General features: G+C 38.3%; 1 long non-coding RNA gene across 1 annotated transcript; it reads left to right on the top strand.

The window, feature by feature from the left end:
* Positions 1-883: 883 nt before the first annotated feature.
* On the top strand, positions 884-9,756 carry LOC116660533. Its single transcript, XR_004316121.1, has 3 exons — positions 884-895; positions 1,526-1,536; positions 9,494-9,756. It is a non-coding gene; the product is annotated as an uncharacterized LOC116660533 (long non-coding RNA).
* Positions 9,757-10,013: the final 257 nt, after the last annotated feature.

The raw sequence follows: 10,013 nt of genomic DNA, 5'->3' as shown, positions 1-10,013 counted from the left end.
CACCATTGTAAACTGACCATACTTCAATAAAAAATAGTTTTAAAAAAGAGAGAAGAAGGGAGAGATTTGTTTCTATCCAATAGGAATTTTCTTAGGAGAATGAGAAGCAATTTCCTATGAATGAAGACGGCCAGGCCTAACTCAGTGGGAGAAAGGATCTTAAAACGTCTCCTGCTTTCTGCCAGGTAACTCTTCAGATTAAAATCAAAATAGCTGAACGATGATAAACCCATATCATACATAAAAACGATTCTTTTTCTAATAAAGGTTGTCTAAAAAAAATAGGGCACAGTGAAATGTAATATTTTCTTCCCTCAGTATCTTTGTTAATCAGACTGACTTTGGCAGATCCAGTTAAATTATTTCTTCTGGTCTTTCAACCCTAGAATCTTGTGATTCTGTATGCAGACACTTGAAAACATACAAATAAATAATTTGATTCCCTTTGTTTCCACGTCCCTATTCAACTGACATCACCAATTAACTTCATGCTTATTCTTAAGGGTTTACTGGATTCCATGAACCATGGGAGTTCGCATCACACCCATTGCCTTAAGTTCATTCTTAACCCCAAATCAGTATGGTTTTTCTTCAGCCCGTCAGGGTTTGAGATTTCATTTCACACAGTGTAATTTCACATAGACCATAAATGACCTTTTAATGTGCCAGTGACTGCATCAAATGTCACAGTAAGTTTTTTAAGGACTGAATAATTCGGGGACCACTGTAAAAATATAAAATAACAAAAGGATATGAGGGCAAAAAATGAATTGCTTAACAAAAAGGGTGAAAGGGACCTTTCTCCTGGTGTCTGCCCAGCCTCTCTGTGCCTCCTCACCTCTTTTTACCTCTTCTTTTCAGCATTTCATATTACTTAGTCTACAAATAGCAAACTGTCTTGAGACTCATATCTTGCCATCATCAACCAATCCCCAAGCCCACAAATTCAATTCCAGAAATTTGAAGAATAACATAGACCTTTGTGGTACGTTTTCCTGAAGAGGAAAGCAGAATTTACGTAAAGCACTGATCTGCACTAAGCCACACGAGCCGAGTGCCTCACCTGTCCCACCTCTGAAGCCCCCACAAAGGCTGCTCAGATGTCGCCCTGCGCCTCGTAAGCACAGCCTCTCCAGACAGCCTCCACACCGCCTCACCTCCCTTCTCTCACCAGGCACCCTGCACGTGGTCCTCTCTGCCAATACCACCCTCTCAAGGTGCTGCCGTGTCTCAGCACCCTCCCTACCTGGGACCAGCTTCCTGAAGAGCTAGAAAATGCACTTTTTGGTACATCTCAATTCAATTAAAAAACCAAGAAACATTTATAAGGTACATACAATGTGTGTGCAAGGTTAGTGTCTAAGTGCCAGGAAAAATCAGTGGAGGAACAAAGAACATTTGCAAAATTTTGGCCCTCTAAGAGGGTTATGGAGTAGATGTTTGTGTTCCCCCAAAACGTATAGGTAGAAACCCTAACCTCCAGTCAGATAGTTTTAGGGGGTGGGGGCCTCTGGGAGGTGATTAGGTTTATATGAGGTCATGAGTCCCCAAAGAGAAATGTGTCCTCATAAGAAGAGAAAGAGGCCAGAGCCCTCGGTCTCAGTCATATAAAGATACAGAAAAAAAGGCACCAGCTGTAAACCAGGAAGAAGGTCCCCACCAAACCTGCCCGCGCTGGCTCCGTGATCTCAGACTTTCAGCCTCCAGAACTGTGAGAAATAGCTGTGTGCTGTTTAAGCCACCCAGTCTGTTTCTTTGTTATAGCAGCCAAAGTGACTAAGACAAAGAGCATGCAGTATGGTTAAAGTAAAAAAGGGGGGAGGGGGAGCCATAGATAGAATTAAACATTGTAGAAGTTCTCAGAAAGAAAAAACAAATTTTTAGTTGGGGGGACTAGGAAATGAATATCTGAGAACAAGGTATTTAAGCTGCGAGCACAATTTCAATAAGCGTAAAATGCATACCAGACTGAAGAGAGATGATAAACGTAGGCAGATAAATGTGAAAGCACATGACGTGTTTGGGGAATAGCATATTGACATTAAGATAACTGGAAAATAAAAAGCGTAGGGAAATGGGAGGGTGGTGGGAAATGAAACTGGAAAGTGACTTCGAGTCCATTCAGTCGTTACACGAGTGGTAATCGGGCACTGCAGTGGACAAGGGTACCATGTTAGCTGCTGGGCTGTCTGGGGAGTCAGGGGACACACGTAATTCCTGCTCTTGTGTGATTATATCACAACATACTGCCATAAAGAATTGTAAGCTGTGGCAAGCAAATGAAGGAAAGGTTAACAGTGTGGGGGCATATTGCATGGAAACCTGGCTTGTCTGAAGGTTCAGTGAAGGAACAGACAGAAAGAATGGCACCTTCAAAAGGGCACAGTGTGAGGATAAATCTGGATTCATATGCAGGAAACAAATGATGCATGGCCCCAAGCCCATCGTCAGAGGATTGGGGAACCACTGAAGGCAAATGGTTAGTATTGATCTGAAAAAGAAACTATTCCTGGACCAGAGGAGAAGCCTATTAGGCTAAGAACTAACTTGGCACACAAAGGGTATCCTATTTAGCATAGTAGATGCATTTCTAGAAATAGAAGGACTGAATCAGCAATAACTGAATCATCCTTACAGACGGATATGCTCTCAGCGTCATCTAGACAGACAGAGGGAGAGAGCCACTCATCCTCTTCAAATCTCCTGAAACCATGGCGTGTCTCCAGCCATACGTGCTTGCAACTGCGTTTACGTGATGGCTGGTCAGTACGTCCACGCTGTGTTACTGTCACTGACACCCTTTATAAAGCCAGAGCACTAGTCCCTAACTGCCTGTGATCTTTATCCAGCTCTCCCTACCATTTCATTAAGCTCCTTCAGTCACTTGCAAAAACTAATTTTTATGTTTGCCAATATATCCTTTTGCTTGATTTGGAGGAGATGGACAGGTCCATCACATTTTCTGGCAGCCATCCAACCTGAGTCAAAATTACTTACAGGAATATATAATAATGGTAAAAAGAGAGACTGAAATTGAGAGCATTTGCAGTATGGTACAATGATGCTCATTGGCTGAGAGACCAAGGCCAGCCCAGATTGCCACACCAGCTCTCATTGGCTGAGAGACTCCGCTAGCACACAAAGCATGGAGAGCCATCACCAGATAGTTTATGGTTGAATTATACACGAATCAGTAGGCATATAGGTTGTTTTCTGAAAAATGTATTTAGAGACAAATAGCATAACATGTTTGTCATAACATACTTATGACAAATCGGGACACTAAATTGACCTTATATATGTTTGTATGGATAGTTTGTAAAGATGCAATCATATGGTTCCTTAATGATTGGCAATATTTGTGTATAATGTTAGTAGAACTATAACAACTTATAGTGCATTTAGGAGAATATTCTTTTTTTGGTGCATAAAATACGTGAAGGCATTAGTAAGGTAAGCTAGAAAAAGAAAAGACTGTATTCTTGCAATCACAAAAACGGCAGCTCCAAGTTGAGAAAAGATCCCCGCTAAAAAGAACTGCACAGCGTCCCTCCTGGTAACTTCTTTTACATGATCTGCTCCTCAAGCCAATAATATTATAATGGGCAAACACATATGCAAGTGCAGTAACTAATCATCAGAGGCGGAGTAACATGGAATCATGTGAGAGTCACATTCAGGAGGTGGAGATATAAGGGCTTTGAGTAAAGAACTACAAGTGAGATTATGAAACAGGGAACGACTTCAGTGATAAATACAGATGAATCCACGGGGCCTGGGATCCTGGGAACTTTGGTTTTTGTGCAGAACACTAGCTTGTTCATTATCACTAAATAAACAAACTTAGAAAGACAACGGAATTCACTCACGTGGTGGCTTTTTGTTAACTGTCTTCGACTCTACTAACTGTGGCATTTTCGCCTTTGAATGTTCCCCTTGCCCACGGATATCACCAAAGAAGTGTGAGCCAGGTCAGGAGACTCAGATAAGCACATCAAGGGAAGGAAATTAAGGTGGCAATATATGTTTTGGGGGGAAAAATCCAGCTTCAGCATGGAAAAGGGATTTAAACGAGGGCAAGAATGAATTAAAGGAAGCCCATAGAAAGATTAAGGCAGCAGCCTAACCACGAGATGATGGTTCTTAGCAGAGATCACTTCATATCCTGAGAAATAGTTCCAGGTTTATTCTGTTGTCCCTAAGCTGTCGTTCTGAAGTTCCACTGCACAACAAAACCGCTACAGTTTCTCCTTGACTCAGCTTAAGGTCAGGAGGAAATATCTGCTTCTTTTCCCCACTCCACACTACTCCCACCTGTTGCCCTCTGACGCTCCCAGCCATTGGCGGAATCACAGCTTCGGCCGCTATTTCATGGCCCGCGCTCCGAGCCGCCTGGCAGCTCTCTAGCGCCCCTGCCGGTGCTCAGAGCACCGGCTTGATGGGCGGCTCTGGCGCTAAGCTCTCATGTAAACCGCAATCGTCTAATGCCTCACGTGCACCCTGCCGTGTACGTTGTTATTGTACACATCTTCACAATAATCTGCAAAGAAAGCCTTACATCCACTCCTGGGGTTTAAAAAAGGAGGCTTGAGGGGGTAAAATGACCTGGTTCAAGTCACACCCAGCTAGTCAGTGACTGGGCTGATTTGAACCCAGGTCTTCTCTGACCTCAAAGTACTAGACCTTCTCACGACATTGTGCTGCCTCCTAGTGGAACATCCATCCACCGGTGGCCCACTTCCGTAGTTTACAATACCTAAGGAGTCAATGCTATTTTTGAACTGCTTTGAAAGTAAGAAGACACTGCTATCTAGCTCCCTGTATAGGGCATACTGTGGAGTTTAAAAGAGGACATACCTTTTTCTTAGATTTTTCAGTTATTTACCATTGCCAAGGGAGCGTTGATCAATAAGCATCAAGTCTCCTGGTTACTTTTTGTAAGAAATAGGGCATAATTTTTTTATAATTCTAAATGACTCTGTTGCCACTGCTGATAGCAGCAGGAAATATAATATAGCAAATGGAGATCGCTGGACATGGCTTAATAAAATGAGCGTGGGATGTTAGATTTTCAATAAACACAGGATGCAGAATAAAAGCTCAAAATAGCAATATTACTGAAATAGCAGTAACAATACCACCTACTCTATACCAGCAGTGTTCAAGTTACTTTTCAGATATTGGGTCCTTTAACCTTCCAGGAGGCAAGCATTCCTGCCTACTTTATGCATGAGAAACACCGGGCCAAGAGAAGTCAAGTAACCTGTCCAAGGATACGCAGCTCGTGAACGGAGAAGTTGGAATTATAACCAAGGCTACCTTACTTCAAAACCTTTGCTTTTTCTTCTAAGCAATTCTAGCTCCCTACTTCAAAATCTTTATGCAATAAATTAAAGAAATTTTAAAATTTATTTATGTAAAGCACTATGAGAAGTACAACGAGGAAAACAAAGATGAACAAGACAAAAATAAATGATGGTGTTTCCTCTCCAAAAACTCACCATGCAGGAAAAAAAAAAAAACTCTAAAACATTTATTAAGTCTTTCTGGTATTTTAGTGGTCTAACCATCCTTTAACAATCTATTTCCCATATGCCAACAAAGGGTACTTTTTTCATTATATGCTTCCCATTTTGAGTAGAACAAACCACCAGTTCAAAGTAAAGTCGTCCATATTTTTAACTTGGCCTTTCTCTCTATATATACATCTACGTATACATATAGATATATGTATAGATACAGATATGCATATATGAATATATACATGGATATCTATATATTTATCTATAGGAATATATCTATATTTGTATCTATAGGAATAGAAACATATATATGAATCTATCTATCCTATCTATAGAAATAGATATAGATATATAGGTCAAACACTAATTAATTTTTCAGGAATTCATATATAAGGTAATAACCTTCTTTTAAAAAATTTATTCTCTACATAAATTGGGAAACCAAGGTACAGAGCTGCTTTTGCTTTATATGGTCAGATGAACAGATTCAATGCTATTAACATAAGATATTTTCAGTATTTCTTTATTTTTCATTCAGTCCCCTAGTCGTGGCATCATCTTTCACTCAAAAATATGCACAAGTCAAATTGATGGATTCTATTTTTTAAAATTTTTTTATATATTCAATTTTTTTTAATTAACAAAGTGCCAGAACAGTCTCACACATGATTCCATCACAGACTTGATCCTTTTTCTGAAATGATTATGGAAAAAACAAAAATAATAACATCTATATCCAGATTATATTGCAAATATAGGTAGTAATTTTGATTACCGAAGATACATGTCAACTGAAAACAAGACCAAGACGATTAACTCATTCTAGCTTAACCATCAAATATCAGCCAGGAAACAGTGGCCAGCACTCATGAGTAACTAGCCCTGGATTTGAACCGGTGACCTGAAAGTAACAGGATTTTTACTTCCCATTCCATACCCGAAAGTCATACACTCCCCCTAGTCTGACATCCCCAGATTAGTAATTGGACACATAACAAAGTAACAGATGGCCTTTAGATTTCTAAAGACGTAATGTTGAAATATTTTGTGTTTTCTTTTGGGTCTTCCTTTCCTTTCTAGTTTGACAGTTAAAAAAAAATTATTCTATAGCATTCTGTTTAGATGCTCTAAGTTGAATTTTTGCACAGCCAACCAAACACGTTTCAAATGGAGGAGAACTGAGTCCTTGCTGGAGAGCCTTTGCAGAGTAATGCAGTCCCCAGAGAGCCAGAGCCGCACTCAGAGACAGATGCTCAGTGAACTAACGGTCTCCTAACTGCAGGGGTGGCCTACCTCCGGTATAAATGTAAAACCCCATGAAAGCTAAAAATAAAGAGAACATAGAAAAGTAACGTAATGTGTTCACCATTTTGGGCTTCAGAAGTGCTCGGCAAGATTCTCCCTTGGGATCGCTCCACTTTGTAGTTTGTTTCTCTGTATGTCCTACATCATTACCTTCTTTCAGACACCTGAACTCTTCATGTTTCCTTAACTGGAGCTATGCTCTTAGGAGCAACCCCCAAAATCCTTCATTGCAAAGAAGGTTATTATAGAGTAGATAGAAACCTTAAAAGGAAAAATCCTATATCAACTGGTGGTATAATCCCCAAGGGGAAACAGACTTTAGTTGAACAATCAGAAACCTGGCTTGCTTTATGGTGTTTACACTGCTGCTTGCTAATGGATCACCATAAAGGAAGCAAAAGGGCTCTTACACCATTGAGTAGGCTATCATGGGAGTCTTCTGAGTGTGCCTTTTTTATTTGCTGCAGTCAGGTTAATGAGCTCACCAGCCCACTTGATGTTGAGGACTTTGTAACAAAGCAATCTCTCATTAAATGCTGCCTGGCACCACTCTCTTGAAGCAAAGGGACATTCAGATTATTGAATGCCTTTGTACTCCCCATTCCTACCAGGCTATGGAGTCCAGCAGTGGCATCAGTCCCACACACTTCCTGGCAGGCATCCAGTCATCCGCCTGCCCTCTTCAGACTGCATGGGCATTTGCCAATCTAAGCAGCACTGGTAGGCAAACAAGCATGGCACACGACTCCTCTGGCTGAGAGCCAAATGTGCAGCTGAACAATCTAATTTGTTTCTACTGTAGAGAGAAACATTCTTCCCCATTCTTCCCTATTCAGTTGAATTTACATGTAAAAGTTTTGTTATGGTACAAAGGAATGTTCATTTATCTACATTTCCTTCCTGCTTTTACACCTTTTTAGACTCAACAGTGCAGGTCATGATTTTGTCTGTGGCTTTATTTTAAGTACCTCCTGGCTGACAGTTTCTTCAATGAAATGACCCCAGAGTGTTATCAGCTAGCTAGCAGGTGTGTCTCTATTCAGAATCTTGCAGACAGAAGTGCATCCTGGGTAAAGAGCAATCTATGCAGAATCCAGCTTTTTTCAACATTACTCATGAGATTTAATGGTTCACTGTCATTAAAAAAAGCTAAAAATTTTTTTTCAATTTTGATTTTTTGTAGAGTGTTGATAAAGCCCTGATATATACTGACTTCAAATAGGATCACATAATTATTTTTAAAATGCATTTTTATTATATTTTAATAAACAGTTATCCTTTTGCTATTAACAATTTTTCTTTCCAAGCTACTAAATGCTTACTTTAAAATCTTTTGAGAGCACATAGAACAAATGCTCAAAAATTAAGTGCAGTTTTGGCTCTGGTGTTACATTTAGGCATACATGAACACACAGGGGTATTTTGAGATAAATTAAATAAAGCTATAACCAGAATTATGCATTTTTATTCTATTCAATTTTCAAATAAAATAAAACTTATTTCACTACTTTAGGATGGCTCTTTCAAAAAAATTTTTATAATAATCTTAAAATGCCAGAACATTTTTGCACATATTCTGAAAGAGGCTTGTCCATCAAACCAAGTGAAAATAGTTCACCTATTTTCCTAAATTTGTTTGAGAACATAAACAAGGCTATGGAATGCAAATCCAAAACTGCTCCCTGGAAAAGACTCACATTTAAAACCAAACCAGAGTTAAATAAAATATAAATGTACAGTTTGAATGCACAGCAAATAGCCATCAGAAAGAAAATAGTCTTAAAACAAGGACACTCTTCCCTCATGCTTTTAAATACTACAGTGGGGGAGACAGGATGTAACAATACTAATTTAACTTTTTGAAGCTTGCCTCCTATATCATATTTCCATTTATATCTGCAGTTTAAGAAGCAGCAACACTGTGGCATATAAACCAAAACCCTGCTCTATAGATCGTTTATACTGCTTACTACACAGCTTACATATACATGCTTAAATAATGTCCATTCAAATACTTCTAATTTTTGAAGTATTCGCTGTGTTTAGATAACTTGGTGTCAAATCTAATATTTATTAAATGTTTTCTATATTTAATTTTATAATGATATTTCAAATTTTTTTTCATTTCAAATTACTAGACTATAGATTAATTTTGTCTGGCTCTAGGTATTATTTGTTTACACAATAAAGTAAATCTTTATTAAAAAGCAAATCTAGCTCTCAACTCGGTCATTAACATCATTTTCTATATAGTCTATATGAATTGTCAATTAAAGAGAAATATGGAACAGAATAAGCACGTTAATAGCCCTAGGATACCTGTGATGGTTATTTTAAGAAAAGAGTAGGTTTGGATAAAATTTACACTGCCCACCATAATCTTTCCTAGAGAGGGGATGAAGGTATTTTAAAAACACAAACTGCTAGTAACAAGGTAAAAAAGACAAAAAACAAAAAAAACCAAAAACCCTAAGAGCAGTAAGAGATGAGTTGGTATGTAGGTGGAGATTTTCTTACTACATACGTGTTCTTTGTTGCTCTTAAGGACGCTTCAAACTGATGGCAGTGTTAGTCTACTTTCTGTCTGTCTATACATATATATCCACATTTTAGGTCAGTCTGGATAGATGAAGTCTTGGAAACAAAGCATCCATTTGGTCCTCTAGATTAAGTGAGCTAACCGCGTATTTTGCTACACTATAAACAGGCTATCCACAAAGTTTCAAGGAAGTCTGTTTTGCCGATTTTTAAAGTAGAGAAATTCTCTATTACTATGACCCAGGTAACCTGCTATCATCTTTACTGGTATAAAATCTATGGAAAATTAAGAAATGCCTCCATCACAAAATATTGCAGTGTTAGTATTAATCTAATGTAAACAGTTTGCTATTTCAGAATATTTGTAGAGAAACTGATTTATTAAAAAAATATAACCATGTAACTATCTTTGAGAAAATTGCACAGAAAAATGTTAGAATAGGATGGATTAATGTGAAATTGCGATTAAAGAAGATGTATATAAATTCTTTATGCTTTTCAAGTATTCATCTCTTTGTTATTACATCAGCTGATTTTTAAAAACTTTACAATATTGTAATTTGAAGATGGTCATCTTGCCTGATATATTATTTATTCACTAAATTTTTGTTTCTAAAATAATAAATAAGAAATCTATATGTGTATGAA

The sequence above is a fragment of the Camelus ferus genome, chromosome 29 (genome assembly GCF_009834535.1).
Source record: "Camelus ferus isolate YT-003-E chromosome 29, BCGSAC_Cfer_1.0, whole genome shotgun sequence".
NCBI lineage: Eukaryota > Metazoa > Chordata > Mammalia > Artiodactyla > Camelidae > Camelus > Camelus ferus.
This window is presented reverse-complemented; position numbering and strand designations above follow the sequence as displayed.